Source organism: Vombatus ursinus, unplaced genomic scaffold, assembly GCF_900497805.2.
Source record: "Vombatus ursinus unplaced genomic scaffold, bare-nosed wombat genome assembly UNPS02014818.1, whole genome shotgun sequence".
Taxonomy (NCBI): Eukaryota; Metazoa; Chordata; class Mammalia; order Diprotodontia; family Vombatidae; genus Vombatus; species Vombatus ursinus.
The window spans coordinates 22,473,819-22,497,208 of record NW_020954596.1 but is presented as its reverse complement, the minus strand read 5'-3'; the positions used below and the strand labels follow the sequence as shown (position 1 = coordinate 22,497,208).

Here is a 23,390-nt window from a genome sequence, read left to right as displayed (position 1 = left end):
AGGGTTTTGAAAAGCAGGTATACCGAACAGTGTCATAAATGGCACCCTATCCACAAGTAACTTGAAGTTGACAAATAAAGGAAATTACCATCACTGATCCAACATCAATTTTAGCTCGTACCTGAATGAGTTGAATGCGGCCCAAGGCAGGATGACAACATGTACCTTTTTTTTCCCTTTCAAACATCCACAAAAAGCAAAATGCTGATGTCTTTCAAGCACCGTTGATTCTACTCTTCTTCCTTACACAGATAACACTTTTGATAACACTTTTTCTGGCAAGATTCCCATCTTTATTCTTAAGATGCAATAGATTTTTTCCAATGGGGGTGGAATTGCCACTGCCTTCAGTTTGAAGCTCTCAAGCTAGTACTGTGAAGTGTTGGGAGAGTTTAGTATCTAAATGTAATCAGCTCAAGGAGACTCAGGAGTTTGAGGCTTGGGTTCGGGTTTTTTTGGGGAGGGGTGTTTTTGGGTTTGGTTTTTTTGGCCAAACAGAACTACCATTCCACATACTGTCAGATGAAATCTTTCATGTCACTTCTAATAGTGCTTGTCTCAAAAACATATTGGTGCAGCTGACAAAAGGGAATTGAATTATTCAAGCTTTCTATTGAAATTCAAAGACAAACCCTTCCCAAGTTACTCATTACTATTTTTGTATCTTCTAAGAGGCAGCCCTGGAATAGTGAATAGAGAACACTCCTTAAAACCAGAAAGATCTGGGTTCAAGTCTTACCTCAGAGCCATACTGGCTGTGTCACCCTAGGTAAATCACTTAACCCCTCAAATCTCTAAATATTTCTCTAAGATGAGGATTCTTCATCTTTTTGTGGTATTGGCCCCTTTTGAAGTCTCGTAACGCCTATGGACACTCCCTCAAAATAATGTTTTTGGTTTGTTTTGTTAATAATAATTGAAAGAAATGCTAAATTTCAGTTAAAAGTTAGCAAAAATAAAGATGTATTTTTTTCCTATCCAAGTTCACAGACCCTCTAGAAATCCATGAACCTGCCTTAGCTCAAGAACCCCTACCCTAAGATTATAAATTATAAAGAAGGTACTGACTAGCCTTTGTTGAAAGACTTTCCTCATCTAGGAACTTCAAAGGTTCAACTCCTAGACCTATCAGCAGCAGGTCTGGAGTTGGGAAGACTCATCTTCCTGAGTTCAAATCTGGCCTCAGACACTTACTAGTTGTGTGACCCCGGGCAAGTCACTTAACCCTGGTTACCTCAGTTTCCTCATCTGTAAAATGAGCTGGAGAAGGAAATGGCAAACCACTCCAGTATCTCTGCCAAGAAAACCTCAAATGGGATCACAAAAAGTCGAACACAACTGAAAACAACAACAAAGTGGATGCTCTTCACTGAAAAGGATCCCCTTCAACAAAGGTGTTCAAGTTAGGGTTTTGGGTCTTGGACCTTCTCTATTTCTATCTCAAAAAATTCTCTCCTTCTCTGACTTGGTGACCTCATCAGCAATTCAACCATTATGTTTTGGCAGATAACTCCCAAATTTACATGTAGATACATCTACATACATATAGAGGCAGCTAGGTAGAGCAAATAGCTAGAGCACTGGGCCTGGAATCAGGAAAGCCTGAGTTCAAATCTGACTCCATACAGTTACTAGATGTGTGACCCCAAGAAAGTCACTTAACCTTTTTCTGCCTCAGGTTCTTCAACTGCAAAGTGGGCATCATAATAATGCCAACCTCTCAGGGTTGTTGTGAGGATCAAATGAGATAATATTTGTACAGCACTTAGTATGACTGGCACCTAGAAAATACTTATTTCCTTATCCCTGTACACACAGCCCTCATCTCTCCTAGACTCCTGTCTCACATCACCAACTGCCTGCTGGATATCTTTACCTGGATATCCCATAAATGAGCTTTAACCTAACATGTCCAAAACTGAACTTTTTATGTCTCCCATAAATCTATCATTCTTTCTAACTTCTCTATTTCTACAAAGGGCACCACCAATCCCCAGGCTCACAACCTCATAGTCATGTTCAACTCTTTACTCTTCCTCATCTCTCCTATATCCAGTTGCCAAGTCTTCTCAAGTTCACCTCCCCAACATCTCTCATATCTATCCCCTCGTCTCCAGTTATTGTACAAGGACCCTGGTTAAGGTCCTCATCACCTCTCAAACAGACTACTGGAAAAACTCCTAATTGTTCTTTGTGTAGCCATTCTCTTCCCTTGCCAATCCATTCTCTATACAGTTGCCAAATGGATATTCCTAACATACATCTCTTACAATGTCATTTCCCTGATCAAGAAGTTTTAGTGACTTCTCATTTTATCTAGGATAAAATACAAACTCCTCAGCATGGTACTGAAAGGCCTTCACAATCTGGTTCCAGGCCAATTTTCCAGGGTGATTACACATTATAATACTTCATGCATTCTGCATTGCTGACAATTTGGCCTTTCTGTTTCCTATAGAAAACATTCCATGTCCTACCTCTGCACACAGGCTCACCCTCATGCCTAGATCACCCTTCCTCCTTACCAATGTTTCCTGCAACTCCTAACTCCCTTCACTAGTCAGCCAGGGTGCCATTTTCTTCTCACTGAGGGCAGAGAGCCAAGGGTGTGCTGGAGCCATCTCTAACTGACTCCTGAGAGCCAATTGTAAAATTTTCAATATGCACATTTACATCTTGGAAATCAGCAAATGCTACAAATCAGGGCTTGAGGTATTGTTTTATCACTTGTCTAGATTTAAGAAAGTGACAGAGAAACAATAATGCAGACTACACTTAAAAGTGTTTCCTGCTGACTTTTGCAGGGAGAGCCAGTTCAACATTCCCCAACACTTCCCTGGAAAAGAAGGCCTCCCTTTTGTATTTGTATTCCTTGTGCCTAGCACAGTATCTGGAACACAATAGGTGCTTAATAAATACTTATTATTGTTTGAATGATCACTTTTCAGTTATGTAGAGGGGATTCTTGCTCAGGTCTACAGGCTGGACGAGCTGCCTGCTGAAGTCTCTTCCAACTCTGAAACTCTGTGATTCTAAAATTCCGCATTCTTTGTACCATCTATTGTTAGACACTTGCTTTCTTAGTCACTCTTGCCAGTATCATAATTATAACTGACACCACGTTACCTTATGGTTCTTTGGAAAGCAAGGAAAGGGAATAATAATTCATCCCCCCTCCATTTAGCTTCAGCCAGAATTCAAGTTCTTAGCAAAGTAGCCTCCAATGAGTCATGTGACTGGGTGAAGGCAGGGACTTTCTGCTGTTAAAAGGTTAACCTGCCTCAAGATGGGGGACAGGAGGAGAGGCATGGAAGTACTGCCCTGAACTCTGACCTAGAGCTTAGCATAAAGGTATGTGGTATTGTCTACAACTCTTGGTAAAATCTAAGCTCCTTGAGCTCAGGGACTGATTTATCTGGTGGGCAAAGGAAACTGCCCATTGGCAGTTTCTTTCTCATCTCCCTGTATATCAGCCTTCTGTACCTGTGTATGTATGTCTCTCTGCCCATTTGTCTCTCTCCATCTCTGGGAACTCCAGATGGCCTAGTGTCAAGTTAGATTCACTTGAGCCCAGAAGATATAATCTAATCCCACCCTAGATACAAAAATGTTTATGACTTATGTGTTTTGGATTGTTGTAAAGAATTACACTCTTTATTTATAGGACTCACTTTTATGAATTTGTGTGTTTGTACTGAGCCAGAAATTTCCTCAAAAGTCCATCTGCCTACCTATCCTCATTAAATACCCAAGCACACCAAGCAAAACCCCCCTCAATGACTGCTTTCTTTTGAAAAATTGTATATTAATTCACTAGAGTTCATGCTGCCAAGCATCCTATTCAACACTGCCAAAAATTACTGAGGTGAAAAAAAGAGCATTGATTAACAGATTTTTGTGGAGGAACCCTGGAAGTGCTCTTAATGACACTTTGTTGAGTTGTTACAAGTAAAGTGCTTTATAAATTCTATACCATGATATATGTTTGAGATATTATTATTATTATAATCATTATTACTACGTGGAAGACAGAAGAGTAATTCAACATGGAGTACCAAATCAGTTCCAACATAGGATCAGTTAATTCTCTCAACTAGTTTATTCAAATTACTCTGTATAGTGGCTAGCCTAGTAAGCTGCAGAAATAGGCACTAAACAAATTTTTCTCCATTCTTTCCACTACATTTTTCATCAAAATTATCCTTAAGGAAATCATACCTGAGATATAAAACCTAATTACATTTGCTAGATATTTTCACTGGTATCTGGTACTGAGAGCTCAGGGATTTACATTAAAAAGACCCTGGCACTCACATTCTCTAGTGAAACTGGTCTTTTGCAATCTAAACAAGGACCCTGCTCAGCCCTCTGGTTTCTAGATAAAAGTGAGAAGGATATGATATTTGATGAAGAGAATGGTTCCCATTCTGAAATAGCCAAATAAAACCTTTTTTAATGGTTAAAAGAATATTTAGGATCTTGAATTGAAAGTGATCTCATTTAGATCACTCTCAGTCATATGTGGGTGTACCCTGAGGTTCCATCCTCCGCTCTCTCCACACTCTCTCTTTTAGTGATATCATCAGCCTTCATAAGTTTAATTTAACTTTCAGATTTATATATCTAGCCCTCATATCTTTCCTAAGCTCCAGATTCACATCACCAACTGCCTACTGAACATTTCAAAAGACTGAATTATGTTACAGAGACATTTCAAGCTAAACATGTCCAAAGCAGAACTCATTATCTTTTCTGCAAAACCTGTCCCTTTTCTAAATTCACTTATTTCTGTCAAGGTCATCATTACCCTTCCAGTCACTCAGGCACCCTGATACAGGCACTTATTAACACCTGTCCAGACTTTGCCTCCTAACAAATGTTCCTACCTCCATTCTCTTCTCCCTCCAATCTATCCTCCATTATATTGCCAAAATAATCTTCCTTGTATATAGATCTGGTCATGACCCCACTCCACTCAAAATCTTTCAATGGCTCCTCTACCTTGTGAAATAGTTAAATTTCTTTGCCTGGCATTCAAAGCCCTTCATAGTCTGATACAACAAAGTCTTTCCAGGCTTACTTTACATTCCTCCCATCTATATATTCTGTTATCCAACCAAACTCACCATCATGTGCTTGCCTTTCTCCATGTTTGCATGCATAGTTTACTATGGTGGAAAAGTTTTCTCCTGCCTGCCTCCTTTTCAATTCCTACCCATCCTTGAACGTCCAAATGAAATCTCCTGCATGGAACCTTCCTGATCTCCTCAGTCAGTAATGACTTTCCCCTCCTTTAATTTCATACAATGCTTTGCACCTTCCTAATATACTTGGCAGATAGTCCTGGGTATTACAATTACCTGTTCAGTGTCATAGCTGCCTACTAAAATCCAACCTCCTTAAAACATGAACTATGCCTCATCTGGATTTGGCATCTCCTACAGTACCCAATATAGTACTCTGCACACAGCAGGCAATTAATAAATGGTTTGGTTCAATTAAATGGAGGTGGGGAAAGTCTAAATTGGCAGGAATAATATGGGGGGAAATGGTGAAATCAAGCTTTTAGTGTTGACTTATGTCTATTTCTGTAACTGGTTTTTTTTTTTTAATAATTTGACTTTCTCAAAATCAAATATCCCTGTGAACTGGCTTCCTATTTTACCATTCTCAAAGAAAAGGAAGTTTTATCTTAAGTCAACTTAGAAATATAGTAAAATCGCTCCCTAACCTTTCATCTATTAAAGAATTACTAGTAGTCCATTCTGCAAAAAAAAATGTGTTGGGCACTAAAGAAGACAAAAAGTTCCAATAAAACACAATCCCCGGAGCTCACAGTAAAGTAAGGGAATAAGACAAGAGCTCAGGTGAACATAATCCACAATTAACAGAAAAAGAGGAAGCAGGTTACAGTAGAAAGAGGGCTGCTTGATTTTGGTGTTGAGACCTGGATTCAAATCCTTGCTCTGACACTTACTATCCATGTCACCTCGGACACGATACTCCACTCAGGGCTGGGTCCCCCATCTGTACAATGAGGGTTGGGCTAAGTGACCGCAGAGGTCTCTCTGTTCTAAATCTGTAATCATAAGAGATGCATTAGAGAGCTGGAAGGCAAAATACTACATGAAACCAGAGTAGGATTATTGTTACCATGGGAGGTGGAGAGTGGGGGATGGGGAGGAGGACTCATTTGCCCAATGAAGGGACTTTGATTTGAATTAATAGGACTCTTTATGAAATATGTAGGTCTGCTTCAGGGAATTCGGAGACACTGCATAGCTACACCTTTGTGGAGGACAGGAAAGGCCATAACATCAATTTCTCTCCGGGCTTTCTTGCTTGAAACAGATTAAAAAGTAGATTTGGTTTGAGAACAAAAACAACCCCAATGACAACAATGAAACCATTTTCAAGGAAAGCTCAGGTTTCGGGCCAAGGAGTGGTTTAATAGGTCATGAGAACTTTTCAAACACTTGGAAAAACCAAGGCGGAGGCGGAAATGCTCAAATGTTCTCATTCAGAGGAAGACAATGAATGCTGAGCACCAGTTGAATATGAATTAAGAATGGCAGGCTCACATAATAGAGAAGGGAGATATTTCAGCGGAAGGGTAACACTGAACACTGAAGTAATCCTTCTACGATACAGGGCAGTTTGGGATCCAGCATTTCCAGTAGGATACAGAGAATTCCAATAGCATCTAAGGAGAGCAACCACAGTTGTAAATCTAAAAAAAAAAAAAAAAAAAGGAGAAAATAGAACCTTGAAAAAGCTACGGGAATGATTTGTATCCAATTCACAGAAATGAATCATGGCTTAATTCCAGTCAGCAAATGGAGTAGACCTCCTTTGATATTCTGACTCTGAAAGACAATAGGAACGCCTTCTTTATAAGCTAACCATGTTACTTCTTGTACAGTAGGGCCAGTTGTAGCACAGCAGCAAGAATATTAGACTAAGAGGACCCCAGTGTTCAGATCCCTTCTCTACCACTCACTAGTTGTGTGGCCTTAGGAAAATAACTTAAACTCTGTAAGCTTCAATTCAGCAGCAGCAGAATGGGTATCACCATCATCGTCATCGTCCTCATCATCATAATTATAGTTAGCATTCATAACGGTTTCAAATTGCTGCACAAATATCATTTCATTTGACCCATACAACACCCCTGGGAGAGTAGGAACTATTAGTATCTCCACTTTACAAATGAGGAAACTGAGGCAGGTGGAGGTTTAAATGATTTGCCTAGGATCACACTGCTAGTAAGTATCTCAGGCTGTATTTGAAATTCTTCCTGACTCCAAGTCTAGCACTCTATGTATTGTGTTCCTAGTTGTCTCTATAATCCATACATTATTGACCTCACATTGGAGGAAGTTGCATTATAAAGCATTATCTAAATGGGAGGCATGATTGCTACATATGATGTGTACAGAACATGCCTGAGCATGGAGCAAGCCCAAGGGCCCTAACCACAAAATTTTCAGAGCCCCAGGATAATGGGAACAGCCAAAGGGACAGTGATTTAAAAGAGGTGCCATGGAGGTATGACTGAGGACACAGGATGAACCAAATTTTGGTGAAGGAAAAAGGAGAAATCAGGGTAATGCTATCTGGCTATGGCAAGCAGTGAATTTCTTCCCTCACATGCTGGACAGGACTGAAAACTGAATGATTTGCCTTGAGGAAAACCATATCCCTCACAATTACTGGTCTAAAGAAAGGCATAGAAGGACCTTATATTCATACCCCTACATGGGACGGTAGGAAGCACAGACCCCTTCCTACCACCCTACACACTTGCCAATGTGAACATGGAAAGAGAGATAACTAACTGAATGTGTTGTACTTGGCAGGTAACAAAAACAGATATGCAATGACCTGAAACAACACATCATTAACTGTCCAATCTTCCTGGTGCCACCTGCCTGCTTGTCATATTACTCTCTCTTTTTTTTTTTTGTAAGACAATTGGGGTTAAGTGACTTGCCTAAGGCCACACAGCTAATACGTGTCAAGTGTTTGGTCTGAGGCCGTATTCGAACTTGGGTCCTCCTGACTCCAGGGCCGGTGCTCTATCCACTGTGCCACCTAGCTGCCCCAACTCTCAAGGAAGATATAGAGACAAGCCAGGGTTCCCTGAATTCCCAAGTCACCTTCACAGACTAGTCACCTTGAGAGGTTATGCCATGAATGAATGAATGAATGAATGAATGAATGAATGAATGAATGAATTAAAGTACACTTACTATGTACAAATCCTGTTCTAAGCACTGAGGATACAAACACAAAAGCAATACAATCCCTGACCTCTATGAGTTTGCACAGTAGAGGAAGGCAATGAATATAAGGTAGTGGAGGCCAGGGAAAGGTGTACTGGTTTAGGAAGTCAAAGGGATGATAGGTGGATCCAGAGCGCAGGCAAATGATCTGCCCTTTCTAGATGAAGTAGTAGTATTGGTTTGATTACTGTCCCCAGAGCAGGAGAGATGGCAAGAAGATGAACAAAGTGGACAGCTGGACACTATGAATGAGAAAACTTTACGTGGATGGCCAAGAGATGAACCTAAAGTCATAGGTTTAATGTAGAGTGACAAGATAAAACAGAACAGTCTGCATATATAACAGGAAGTAATTTTCAAAATCAGGCTGAGTAACAGCACAATGTTTCTGGAACCCAAGAACGTTAAAAGGGCAAAGTGAATAAACAGTAAACTCTTAACTCTGGTGGCATATGGGGAAAGACCTGGCAAGGATATTGGTCCTCTGCCCAAACATTTTAAACTGCTAGATGAAATCTGAGGATCTTTTGGCCATATCTACAAAATGTCAACCATTCAAATGATCTCTCACACACACACATACACACACTCATGTAGTCAAGTATCTGGTTACTTGATATAACACCAACTATATTGATCTTTAAAAAGATCTGGGTAGTTAAATTTTTCATCATGTGGATGTTTGGTATCTTATGAAAAATCTTCCTCTTTAAATGGAGAGAGTACAGTTTAACAAATAGGGAAAACTCATGGTGAAGTGAAATTGAGGCAGATAGAATTTTCTATCAAATATAAAAATAAAGAAATTATATTTATGAAGAGATGTTAATCTTCAGGACCAAATGGGTCTTTTTGTCTATATTATTTGAAGTTCTACAACATATAATGCCTACTGAGCACAGTATGTCCAGGGTCTATAATTTCAAATATTAGGCTAATTAAGTTTGACTTGATTTTGTGAATAAGGGGAAATCATGAAAGGGTTTTCAGTTTGGCAATGGTGTGATATGATAGATTTGTAAAGAAATGTTATAATATCTTCTACCACATCTCCTTTCCCTTCAAAGCCTCTATTTCCTAATCCTTTCCCTTAGTACCTGTGATACCCAACATAGGCTTTGAAATAAGAGAAGGCTTTTATCAGGCGTACATTCCAGGCACAGGAGACACCCTTTACAAATACATAAAGGTAAGAGAGGGCAGGATAAAATCAGGGAATAATTTGTAGTTTATATCAGTTGCAACATAGAGTATGCTAAGGAAAATGGAGGCAGTGAGGGGGAGAAGGGAGGGAGCCAGAGAGAAAGAGACAGAAAAAGAAGGAGAGAGAGAGACAGAGAAAAAAGAAGGGAGAGAGAAGGGAGACAGAATTTGGAGAAAGAGACAGAGAGAGGACATTCTCATAAGAAACAAGAGAGGGGAGCAAGTGGTCAACAGTGTAAAATGCTGCAAAGAGACTGAGGACAAGGATTAAAGTCCAAGAACATTCAGTTGTATAATTTGGATGTTAATACTCAAGGTCATTCTGTTGTAGACATGGAAAGGGAGGCAGTGTCAGGATACACTGATAACACTGTTAATACATTATATCCAAGCCCCACCCTAAAGACAGAGAAGCCCCACGATGTCCAGTCCCCAGAGACCAGACCAGCTTAGTGCTATCTAGTTTATCTGTCCTTTATTAGTGTGGTTAAATGTCACAGAAAGATGGCAAGCACTTTACACAAATAACTCAAACACAAGGTATATAATGTTATCAACCCCATTCAGGACAGAAACAACGAATTGCTTACTCTACTCAGATGCTTCTGTCACCTACTGCCCTGGGGACATTCTCATAAGGGATTCCTGCTTTGGACTCTCATGAACTGGGTTTGTCCACAGAATGGCCCTGAGATCAAAGAGAAAAGATTAAACTTTTTCTCACATATTCATTTCCAGGAAAAACCTCTTAAATAAACCTTAAGGCTGGTTTGTGTCTAAGGTTTCCCCTCTTAAAAGTACTAACAGATTCCTTTCTACAAAACCTATTAAATGTATAAAGCAGATGTCAAGTATAAGACAGCTTTTTATTTCCTCTACCAAGAAAAAAGAAATGGAGCACAAAAAACTCCGAAGTTCATAAGCACACATTAACAAATACTTAAAATATGAAACAATAACTCATCACACCTATTATATGGACTCAGGATGTAAAGATAACGTCTCAGGGTGGCAGAGCAGATATTTCATGCTCACCTCAGGTCTATATGTTATGAACTCTCAAGGTCTGTGTCTTTTAGCTAGGTGGACATCAATTAACACAGGATCACAGATTTAGAACTAGAAAGGACCTTAGGGGGCAGCTAGGTGGCGCAGTGGATAGAGCACCGATTCTGAAGTCAGGAGGACCTGAGTTCAAATCTGGCCTCAGACCAAACACTTGACACTTACTAGCTGTGTGACCCTGGACAAGTCACTTAACCCTAAGAGACTAAAAATTAAAACATATATATATATAAATATAAAAAAAAATAGAAAGGACCTTAGAGGCAAGTAAGTCAAACCGTACAGGAAGCTAGATGGCATAGTGGATGGAGCACTGGGCTTGGAGTCAGGAGTTGTTGTTGAATTGTTCAAGTCATGTCCAACTCTTTGTGACCCCATTTGGGGTTTTCTTGGCAGAGATACTGGAGTGGTTTGCCATTTCCTTCTCCAGCTCATTTTACAAATGAGGAAACTGAGGCAAACAGGGTGAAGTGACTGGCCCAGGGTCACACAGCTACTAAATGTCTAAGGCCACACTTGAACTCAGTAAGATGAGTCTTCCTAACTCTATACCCAGCTGCCTTTCAAGAGTCAGGAAGACCTGAGTTCAAATGCTGCCTCTGACACTTTGTAGCTGTGTGACCTTGGGCAAGTCATTCAACTTCTGTTTACTTCAATTTCTTCAGCTATAAAATGAGGGTAATAGCAGCAACTATAGGGATGTTGTGAGGATCAAATGAGATAATATTTGTAAAGTGCTTAACCCAGTGACTGGTGCTTAATAAATGTTTATTTCCTTCCCCTTTCTTATTTTACAGATAAGAAAACTTGGATAGAGTTTAAGTGACTTTACTCAGAGTCACTTAGCTAGTAAGTGCCTGGGACAGAATTTGAATTTTCATCTTCCTGACTGTAGGCAAAGCACTCCATCTCTTGCCTTTTCGGCTTTAACCCTTTGGCTGCAGAATCTTCTTGGTGACGGCACTCCACCTCAAAAATCACCTCCTTCTGGGCAACTGGCAGCTGACTCAAGAATTCTCAAACTCTTGAATTCATAATGTCTTCTTCGGGGATGGAATTGTCCATTTTTTCAGGATCATTGTTCAGGAACTTGGATTCAGGTAAAGAAAAATGAAACAATGGAGTTATCCATGGACTTGAGGTCTAATATCAGACTAATCTATGTAAGCACAAGTGCCTGTAGCTGCTGGGAAGAGGAGAGGTGGAAAGGAGAGGAGAAATCTCCAAGAAGTCTTAATGGAGAACTGTGTTCTGAACTAAGCCTGCCATGAAAAAGGGGGATGGATAGCTTTTCTGTAGCTCTAATAGCCTATAAGATTCTTAGTTCACCCACCAATCATCTTCAACACAACCCCTAGAGGACATGGGAAGACCAACCAGGAGCCTCAGGTTACAAGAGTCCTCTAGCAAAGGTATGTGGATTATCAAAGGACAACAGCACATGTTCAACTCCCACCCAGTCAACTTGGGGGAGGGCTCCCTTGATCGCCCCCACTACACTTCTGGAACATAAAGTAAAATACAATAGAAAAAATGGTGAGGGTTTTCTTCAAACCTTCAGTCCAGTTTTTGTCAGTTCAAAGTCATGGTTGCTTTGGTTTCTTTACTATTCCAATGTTTTAAAGAAAGAAAGTTGGAAAGATTTGTCCTCTGACTCCTCTTCCCCCCACCCCATCTTTAATTGATTATCCTCTCCTTGTGAGCATTGTACTGGTGCTTTTAAATTTAAATTCTATCACTCAGAGATGTCCTTAGCTCTGAACAATAGTTTAGTGAGGTTTTCTTAAGAAAAAAAAAAACTAATTCAATTTAATGTAACAAGCATTTTCTTAAGAAAAAAAATTCAATTTAATGTAACAGAGCACTGTACTAGGGGTAGAGATATAAAGGCCAGGAAATTAGGAAATCCCTGCCTTCAAAGAATTTGTATTCTATCTTAACCCATATAAGAAGAATTACCTGTTGTCAATAATTAATTTAATTATCAATTAATTAATTTAAGGTAGGAATTGAATTAGATGGTTAGAGATAAAATCCATTCCAGCTCTGAGATCCTATGATTTTTTTCACTTCTTGATCTTAAACTAGAAAACATGGGAGATCTGGTGAAGAAAAAGTTGAGTTTCTTCCTACTTAGGACACTATTAGATTCTGTCTTCAATGTAGGGCCTTTGCCCAACCTCAACATTCTTTGATACTTGGTATGTCAAGTTTTTCCTCTTCATACCTGTCAACTTATCCAAGCAGCACCACATAGCCCAGCCCAGGCTAGTCCTATTACATTTTCATGTCTCAGTGAAGATCAATTTTAAGGTTTTCTAGTCTGAATTCAGATGCTTAAAAATGTGCTCCATTGAACTATGATCTCAAGATTTATTGCCTCCCTTCCTTGGTACAGAGCACAACCCATCCATATTTTCTTGTCTTGTATAATTCCTGTCCACATCTTTCCATAAATCCTCTATAGAGAAGCCACATAATGCAGGACAAACATTTTTCTGGTTCCTACAAATATCACCATTTCATGGATACCAGTGGAGCATTGATTGGGGCCATAATTTCCTCTTTCCTTAATAAGGTGGACCACCTCCTTTCCCAGTTATATTTATCTTTAAAAAATATATATCTTCCATTTATAACATTGTTGTTGTGGAACTAATTGCCATGTGAAGTCTCATTTGACTATAATGATAGGCAAAGTAGTCCCATGCACTCTGAAGTCTAAGACTTTGGAAACCCCAAGAAAGACATCTTATTTAACGAAGAACAAAAACAAGGTTCAAATAGTGTCTTTGCCAAAAAGACAGGAAGAGCAAAGAATGGATGAAAATTCCATAAACCTTGAACTGACTCAACTTCAATCCAATTTAATTCAATCTAATTAATCCAGTCTTTATGAATGACCTATTAAGTGCCAAGCATATGTTAGGTGGAAGTATGCAAGGACCAAAAGAGTCTGCCCTCAAGGAGCTTGCATTAACCAAGGAGAATATGACATGTAGGCAGATAAGTAAATGCAAAGTTTACATAAAATAATACACAAGTATTTCAAGAGGGAGAGGACGATAAAGGAGGTAATAGTATCTGAAACACAGAGTCATAGAATTTGAGAGTTGGGAAGTACCTCAGTGGCCATTTCATCCAAGCTATACACAAAAAGAATTCCCACTATAACAAACCTAAGTGGTAACTCATTCTCTGCTTGACAACTCCAGAGTCAGGGGAAGGAACCCATTCTAGACACAAATTGCCATTTGTTAAAAGCAGGAACCTATGAGACTTAAATGGACTTTCATCCGGATGGGATGCTGTGTGAGGCCAGATACTGAGAAGCAAGTAAGGAAAGATAGAGATAAGTAGAGGGGTATGGAGGTGAGTAATAGAAAAGCAAGAATTTCTTGTGGTTCAAATCTCAGTTCCCAGAAGTACAGTAAACTTTGTATAAATATCACTTCCACAAACAAAAAAAGTAAAGCAGAGAAGGGCAACTGTGATACTATAGTTTTATTTTTGTAGAACTCTTTAAGAAATACTTTTCAACTTTACTTTAAAAAAATCTTGAGGTCTATTTTTAGCTTAATTCCCAACTTTTCCTGGATGTACCTGCTAGTCAGAGGATAATAAGAGAGGAATATATTTTCTTTTATCTTCTGTTTCATTTGTTTTGAGAAAATTACGCTTTGCAAAATAATTTATCAAGGCATCACTTTCATATCGCCTTCTTTCTAGGAGCCTAATATGATTTTCTCCCCACCCCCGCCCCCCAAGAGTCTCTAAATGAGATTCTTGGCCATTAATTGCAAAGAAAAAATAACAGAGACTCAAGTTATGGAAGATTTCAAGGCTCTGCCTACATCTTTCCCCAACCCTAGGAACCCATTTTTTAATTTCTTTGAACAAAGGCAACAGCAGTTTATCCTTTGATGACTAAACAGAAAAAACAACTGCTGTCCTACTTAACCAGAACTTTGTTTCAAAAGAAATTTTGTTGAGTATTTATTGCTTGTAGATATTTCACTTGTGCCCTCAGCACTTAGTCATACAGAATCAACCAGATGTCCACCAAGAAAAAGCCCCTGGGTCAATGCCAGTTATGAAAGGGAAATGGTGAAGCATCACAGCATGAACATAAATGGCCAAGGGCAAAAGGAAGAGTTCTGTCACCCTCATTCATCTTGAATCAGGAAGTTTCATTGTCAGCCAGTCAATCAGCACCTACTATGTGTCAGGCACTGTGCTAAGAGCTGGGGTTACATAAAAAGACAAAGAATACTCCCTGTCCTAGAGGAGCTCACTATCTAATGGTGGAAACAACATGCAAACGACTATGTACAAAAATTATATGTACAGGATAAATTAGGATACAGCAGAGACAAAGTACTAATATTTATGGGGATCAGGAAAGGCTTCACATAGAACTGGGACTTAAATGGAAGAAAGGGAAGCCAGATGGCTTCGTATACTTTACAGCTGGAAGAGGGACCTTAGAAATTTTCCAATTCAACTGCCTCATTTGTCAGATAAAGAAAATTAAGTTCAGGAGACAGAAGTCACACACAGCTATCAGGTCTCATGATTCCTAATGCAGTAGTCTTACCAATATGCCACAACTGCCTCTTCTAGGCTGGGAAGCACGGGTTAGCACCTAATAGTTCTCAACTTATATTGTGTTTTAGTCTTGTGTTCCCTAACTAAACCGTAGACTCTTTGAGGGAGAAAGTCCGTGCTTTGTATTTCTTTAGGTACTGGAATACAGGGCCTCCCATATGCTTAACAACTACTTGTTAGTTAATTATGGGTTGCAAAGAAATGGATAAAAATATTTGGGAATATAGCTCTAGGATTCACTGGCTCGTTAATATATGTCTCTTATGCAAGGAACCATGATTCGGTTTTCATGGGTACTCCATCCCCTGATATAAGTAAGACTCTACTGACTCCTGCTGCCACTGCTAAGTATCAGGGATTTGACTAGAAGTGACCACAGGAAGTTTGATAGACACTGATGTAGCAAGAAGATGCCATGAGCAGGGTTGAGGGTGGAGAGGGACACCAGGGTGATGATGAGAGCATGTAGGCTTCTGCTTCTTGGGACCAGACACCCTGCTCAGTGACGGGCTAGCTGTAGCCAGACAGGATCAGAAGTCACTGCCAAGAGAAGATGGCCAAAACAGAGCATCACCTGCTGTGGAAGCATGCATGGTCAAGTTCACACTCCTTTGACTAATCCCTAGAAGCACAGTTATGGAGTTTTAAACAATTACAAACTGTGCATTTTCTAGAACTCCAGAGTTAAGGCAGCTTCTGTCCTGCTTAGGGAAGAGGAGGAAAGGACATGGTTCTGGGATTTAAAAGAGTGACAAATACATCACCCTTTGAAATATATTTTCTTGTGGTGGGGGGGAGAAAGGAAGGGGATAGTGTACTGGCCAATGAAGGCACAGTCCTTAGGGCATGAACAATATATTCTGCCTTTTATGAACACACATGGAGTCTTGGTGAGGCTGCTTCCAGAAATTCAATGGGTAATATAGAGGTCCTCCTCTATTCAGAGCATGTGCAAGTATTCACTAACTGCTGCCTATCTGCTTACTGGGTGGTGAAAAGTCTTGTGATGAGTGTGCATAAAAAAGGCTTTAACAGATGAAAGCTTTCTTCATCAGTGTGCTGGTAAATGATTAACACCCTGCTCTCTTGAAAAAAAAAATATGTAGGTCACACTTTTAAGTTTAATCTGCATCCTTAGCATTTTCCATCATCGCTTTCTTAAGTGGAGATCAGGAGTCAGCAAACTATGGACCACCAACCAATGTCACCTGTTTTTGTACAGCCTCAAGCTAAAAATGGTTTTAAAATTTTTGAAGTACAAAAACAGGAGTGGCAGGGTTTGGCACACATGCCATAGTTTGCCAACTCCTAGTCTAAACAATCAACAACACAATAAATCAAGTCCAGATTTGTAGTATTGGCCAATTCCTGAGATAGAAATGCTCATACCAAAAATTTAATAATCAACTCTCCTAAGGTTGTATGGGCTGGCTCCAGTACACTCATTGTTCTCTCTATTTCTTTCTGTCTTCTTTACTGGTAAGCCAAGAGTTGCTGTAAGCCTCCAGGTGCTTGAGAGGGAGTGCCAACTGCCTCATTTCTCCACCCAGGCCACCATGTGGCAGTGAAAGCATGACCATCTATGCTTCTCCTCTCTTTGTTGCATCTACTCTTTCTTTTTTTTTTCTTTTTCTTCTTTTTCTTTTTTTTTTGGTGAGGCAATTGGGGTTAAGTTACTTGCCCAGAGTCACATAGCTAGTGAGTGTTATGTGTCTGAGGCCAGATTTGAACTCAGGTCCTGCTGACTCCACGGCCGGTGCTCTATCCACTGCACCACCTAGCTGCTCCTTGTCTACTCTTTCTTGATCTTAGGTAAATGAGTATTAGATATGGATAGACTGGGTTGTAACTCTGTGAGTTTCAAAAGGTCAGAAGAACCACCCAAGGTCTAGAGTCCACACCAGAGTCTGCCATAGCCACACCAGCCAAGCCAGGTGAGGAGTCAGCCCTGAGGAGAAACTTATTTTACCTAGCTCAACAGTGGGTTGACTTAGCAGTCAAGACACTGTGTCCTGAAAGACAAGGAGCAACTAATGTTATCTAATCTCAACTGGGCTTTCACTGCAGGAAGGCAATTCTTGATCTATTCACTATTCCCCTCTCCTAGCTATTATTCCAAACTTTCTCATCTTTCCTCAAGCTTACCATAATAATCTCTTCCCTTACTCTCTGAGCTGTGGAATTCACCTCATACTTCACAGGGGAAAATGAAATTATTCACTCTGAGTTCCGTCTCCTCCATTCTTCCTCATCTTATATCATTCAGATATCTTCCTCCACTCTTTCATCCAGATAAAGAGGTAACCTGTCTCCTCGCCAAGGGAAACCCCTCTACTTACTTCCTTATTCTTATCTCCTGGTTTCTCCAGAAAATTGTCCTCACTATTATTCCCACTCATTCTTTTCTTCAGTCTCTCTCTAGGTACTGGCTTCTTCCTTGAGACCTACAAATATGCTCATGTCTTCCCCATCCTTAAAAAATCCTCACTGAGGGCTGCTAGGTGGCGCAGTGGATGGAGCTCTGGTCACTTAACCCCATTGCCTAACAACAAAAAAAAAAAACAAAAAACAAAAAACAAAAAACAAAAACAAAAACAAAACAAACCAAAACAAATCCTCACTAGATTCTACCATTCCCACTAGCTATTATGCTGTATGTCTACTCCCTTTGAGAAAGCAGTCTACAATTGGTGCCTCCACTTCCTCTGTTCTGAAGCCTCTATAATCTGTCCTCTGATTTCATCATTCAGCTGAAATTGTCCTCTCCAAAGTTACCGGTGATCTCTTAATTGCTACCTCTAATGATCTCTTCTCAACCCCCCCATTCTCCCGGACTTTTCTGTACTCCTGGATATTCACTCCTTTCTGGGTTTTTGTGATACTATGCTATCTTGGCTCTCTCCCCATCTGTCCAGTCATTCTTTCTCCTTCTCTGAACTTCCTTATTCCTCCTGGTGAACCAGAATTGTAATTTTGGTGTCACTGCCTAGCACAATGCCTAGAAGATAGTAAGTGCATGTAAATGCTACCTATCACCATCATTATTATTATCCTTAACTTTTTAGTCTCACTAAGATCACATATCCAATCCTTTGCAAAATCTTGTTGTTTCTCCCTTCACAGCATCTTGTGTATACAGCCTTTTCTTTCTACTCATTCTGTCACATACCAGGGTCACCACTGCTTTACTGGACTACTGCGATAGCCTTCTAATTGCTTTCCCTGCTTCAAGTGTCTCCCCTTCTACTCCATTGTCCACCCAGCTGACAAGGTGGCTTTTTTAAATTTCAGGACTGACCAAGTCACACTCCTGTACAGTGAGTTCCCATGGCTCCCAGTGACTTCAAGATAACTATTAAAGTCTTCAGTTTGATATTTAGAGCCCTTCACAATCTAGTCCCTTGCTACATTTCTAGTCTTTTTAGACTTTACTGTCCTTCAGTAGGGGAATGATAACATAGAACCAGAAGCAAAGAATGCGTGGAAATTGCAGAGGCAAACTTTAGCTAGATCTAAAGGAAAGACTTCCCAGCAATTAGAACTTTCCAAAAGCAAAATGGGCTGCCTCCAGTGGGGTCTCCCATTACTCTATGTCTTCCAGTAGAGAGCAATTGAATGACCACACTTGTCAGGGATATTAGAGAAGAAATTCCTCTTCAACTATTGATTAGAATAGATCAGTGATGCCAAATTAAAATAGAAATAGTTCCCTGGAGGCTCATATTGACTTTGAAAATCACAAATTAACATTATCTGTGATATTGTATTTTATTTTGTTAAACATTACCAATTACAGTTTAATCTGATTAAGCTGGGAAAAAAAAGGTTTTACTGTTTTTACTTACTATCTGATCCAGCTGTACTGGCCTGATGTCATTTGCTTGATCTCCAGGCCTTTGCATTGGCTGTCCCCCAGGCCTGGCATGTTCTCCCCTCAGCTCTGTCTCTTAGCATTCCTGGTTTCTTTCAAACCTTATCTCAAAGCTCACCTCCTGCAAGATACCTTTCTGGTTCCCCCCCCCCCCAGTTGCTAATGCCTTCCATCTTTATAGATTACCTTCCATATCCTTCGTGGAGATCTTTTATGCACCTTGTTATTTAGAGGTGGTCTCTCCTATTAGAATATATCCTCTGTAAAGGCAGGCACTGTGTTTACCTTTCTATGTAGCTTCAGCACTTACCACAGTACTTAGAACACAATAAATGTTCATAAATGCTTTTAGAGTCACCACCAGAAATGAATTTAGTAGGGAAAATACTTGGAGGCAACCATTTTGAATTTGAGCCCACTCTTCCCAAGTACATAGCAAAAGTATAAACAAGATAATCAGTTCCAGTTTGACGGGAACATTTTTGTACTTCAAGCCTTGCTATATCTTCTCAGTAACTACTCCTTTGGAAAAGCTAATTAACATTAATTCATGGATACTGAGGAGATATGAAATGGCCAACATAATATTTGGGAGACAGTCCTGGGCAAATGATATGGGAGAAATATGCCAGATGTGGATTTGGCAGAGAAAATCCCCCAACTCTCGGAGTTATGCCTAGAACTGTGAGGGGAGCAGTAGCCTTGTTCTGGGACCTGACTTGCTAGTGAGAATGTGAGGGAGAATGAACATCTGAGCCAATATGCACTAGAACTGTTTTATTGTCTTGTGTACTCATTATATACTGTTTATTTGCATGCTGGCTCTGTCTTATGGGAAAAAAAAACACTGTTTACACAATCCAAGGTCACACTCGGACTCACTGAAGTACCATACATTCTGAAAGGAAACCTGGTTCATCAAGTAGATGGAGATTCAGGAGTTGGTTTCTGATTGGCTAAATCCATAATTCACCCCTCCCCTTGACTAATACTAGGTGCTGCCCTTGTGAGAGCTCTGTAGAGAGCCAAAACTGAGGAACAGAAGAAGGTCCCTGATTTTCTGAGTCACAGGGAGCACAGCATTTACTCAGCTCATCCATCTAGTGGTCCAGAAAAGCATGGGACTCACCGAGACCAAGATCCTCTTTTTTACAGAATGTAATCAAGTAGGTAGCTATCAATACTACCTGGCAGTTAAACACTGATCAAAACCCCTTTATACCTTAACAAATGGCTTTTGTAAGTTACTGAGCCTGAAAGATCCATCTCACGGTGGCCAACCCACTCCACATTTCCCGTATGTTTATATCACTTTGTGGGTACAAAACATTATAACATATATTACCTCATTTGATTCTCACAATAAGCCAGTAATTTGTATTAGAGTGTTTTATATATGTTTAACAGCCCACCCAACTCCACACTGTAAGCTCTTTGAAGAGAGAATCTGCCATTTTTCATCTTTATATTCCCAGTACCTACCACAATGACTTACCCAGGCACAAATACTCCATGTGGAAACTCCCTCCACTAACACTGAATTTGCAGGATCATATCACACCTGTGATTTTAGTAGATAAGTCTTAGTGGGCAGAAGTACATAGAGGCGCAGGGGGGTATTGGAGCCAGCTTGCAAAAACCAATTGTTAAATTTTTAGTATAGGCATTCACAACTCAGAAATCTGTAAATGCCATAGATCTGAGCTTGATTTGTTGTTATGTTGATTGAACAGACTTAAGACAGTGAGAGACAAAAGTATTAGTAATGCAACTCAATCTTAAAAGAGTGTTTTGGGTAACAAAGAACTGGTTATTAATCATTTACCAGCACATCTCTGGAGGTGACATGCCCAAGATCACACAATCAGCAAACATATAGAAGTAGATTCTGAACCCAAGTCTTCCTGACTCAAAGGCCAGTATTCCAGCCACCAAGCCAGGCTATCCATAAGAAGTGATTGATAAGTGTTTGCTAAATTTAATTTTATCTAATTTAAAAGATGAGAAAACTTCTGATTTGCCTTTTTCATTTCTAACTCAACACAGATTCCTATGGTGCTATCTCCTCACAATTGTTTAAATCCCTTCCTTCCTACACCCATTCCACCTCCTTTTACTTCTAGCTCTAGAAAAAAATAATAACAATCAAATCAACTTTACCATTCCTGGAAAAGACAGTCAATCAGTTGCTCTGTGACTCCACTCACCAACCTTGTCACTTCCCTTATCAAAATACCTCTCTTGTGCCACCACTCCAGCATTCACGTTGCCTTCTCCTGTTAGTATGTAAGATCCTTGAGGGCAGGGACTGTTTCAATTTTTCTGTTAGCATCAAAGTCCGTAACACAGTACCTCGAATATAATTAATGCTTATTAAATGCTTTTTTTCATTCATTCATTGAATTCGTTCATTGATGTGACATGCACAAGGTCACATACTCCAGTGATCATTACTATAATCTATGATAAAAGATTGTAAATCCAACTCCCTCGTTTTACAAATGAGAAAACTGAAGCCTAGAAAGGTTGAATGACCTAAAGAAGGTTAAACAGCAAATCAGGACAGAACTGGGATCGTCCACTGCTTTCTCCACAACCTTGTGCTGTCAGTCTAGATTAGACTCAGATCTCCTTGCTCCTAATCTAGTACTCTTTCTGTGGCATTACCATGCATTTGAGAGAGAGTGGGCAGGCTTCCTTTTCCTTTCCCCAAATCCTATGCCCTCTCTATCCATAAAAGTCTCTTTCCCTTAGAAGTTTAAAAAAAAATTCTAGTTTTTAAAATTAATTCCTTTGCAATTCAAAGATTTTTCAGTCTTTAGGGGTCCTCTATTAAAACACAAATATTCCCAGAAAGAGGAAGACCTTAGATCCTTATTTCTCAAAAACTCTCACAAGGATTAATTGACTTAAAGGAGCCTGGTGATAGAGATAAATGTCATGGCCTTCAGGGAGTGAGGAAGACAGATGGGCACTGAAAGAAGGGTTTGGGGCAGGGTTCAATGAATCAACTTTAACCTCCCTAATTTTGCTTAGGGCCACCCTCTTAATTTCAAAGCCAGAGCCTCATGCTTGCAAAGTCAGTAAAGAAGCACTTACTAAGCAATTACTATGTACCAGGCACTGTGCTGAGTACCCCAAGTACAAAGAAAGTGCACATGGGTCCCTGTCCTTGTGGATAGCATTCCAGGCACAAAGACAGAGGTGGAGTTTCATATTTGAGGAACTACAAGTAGGCCACTGTAGCTGGATCATTGAGTGCACGGGGGAGGGTCAGGGTAGATAAAGTCTAAGAGGACTGGAAATACGGATAGCCACACTGGGATAGTCAATGAAAAGGCATAGACATGGGAACCAGAGTGTCATGTGTGAAAAGCGACCAGAAGGCCAGTTTTACTGGATTGCAGAGTATGGGAGAAGAAGTAACATCTAATGAGGCTGGAAAGACAGATAGGAGCAAAGTTGTTAAAGGCTTTAAAAGCTAAACAGAGACATTTATATTTGATAGGAGGCCTAGGACAAAGCATTAGAGGAACATTCACACTTAAGAGGTGAGATCTATGCAAATCAGACTGAGAAAGAGTGGTTCAATATATAGGAGAATGAAAACAGAGGAGTGTCAGACAAGCCCATGGAGGAAAGAATATCCAAGAGGAGACCCTATCTGGCAATTACGAGATCACTGGTAACTTTGGAGAGAGCAGTTCCAATTGAGTGATAAAATCAAAATAAAAAATTTAAAGGGTTGAAAAGTATAGAGGAGAAGAAAGAAAGGCAACAGGCATAGACAGCTTCTTCTGTCTCTGTAAGCTCATCAAATTGGTCAGGAAACTCCCTTGATTGACTCCACATATATTGACTCCATATATATAATCATGCCATCTGTGTCTTCATCCAATGATAAAAAAAAAAATGTTGAATAAAGCAGGGACAGATTCTAGGGCATTCTACAAGAGGCCTCCACCTAGATTGACACCAATCCACTAATGATTACTACTCATTCAAGCAGTTCCAAATCTACCTAATTATACTAACACCTAGAACCACATTTATCCATCTCATCCATAAGGAGAGCATGAAAGACTTTGTCAAAGACCTTGCAAGAATTCAGGTATATTATGTCTACAGCTTTTCTCCACAATTACGTGAGCTCTTCATTTTGGACTTCTTTTCTTTCTTTCTTTCTTTCTTTCTTTCTTTCTTTCTTTCTTTCTTTCTTTCTTTCTTTCTCTCTTTCTTTCTTTCTTTCTTTCCTTCTTTCTTTCTTTCTCTCTTTCTTTCTTTCTTCCTTCCTTCCTTCCTTCCTTCCTTTCTCTCTCTCTCTCTCTCTCTCTCTCTCTCTCTCTCTCTCTCTCTCT

The 23,390-nt window shown here is 39.8% G+C and overlaps 1 long non-coding RNA gene across 2 annotated transcripts in view; it reads right to left on the bottom strand.

Annotated features, from left to right (window-relative positions):
• LOC114023356 overlaps positions 1 to 23,390 on the bottom strand; it is a 43,761-nt gene that overhangs the window by 17,041 nt on the left and 3,330 nt on the right. The gene's annotated exons all lie outside the window — the stretch shown is intronic.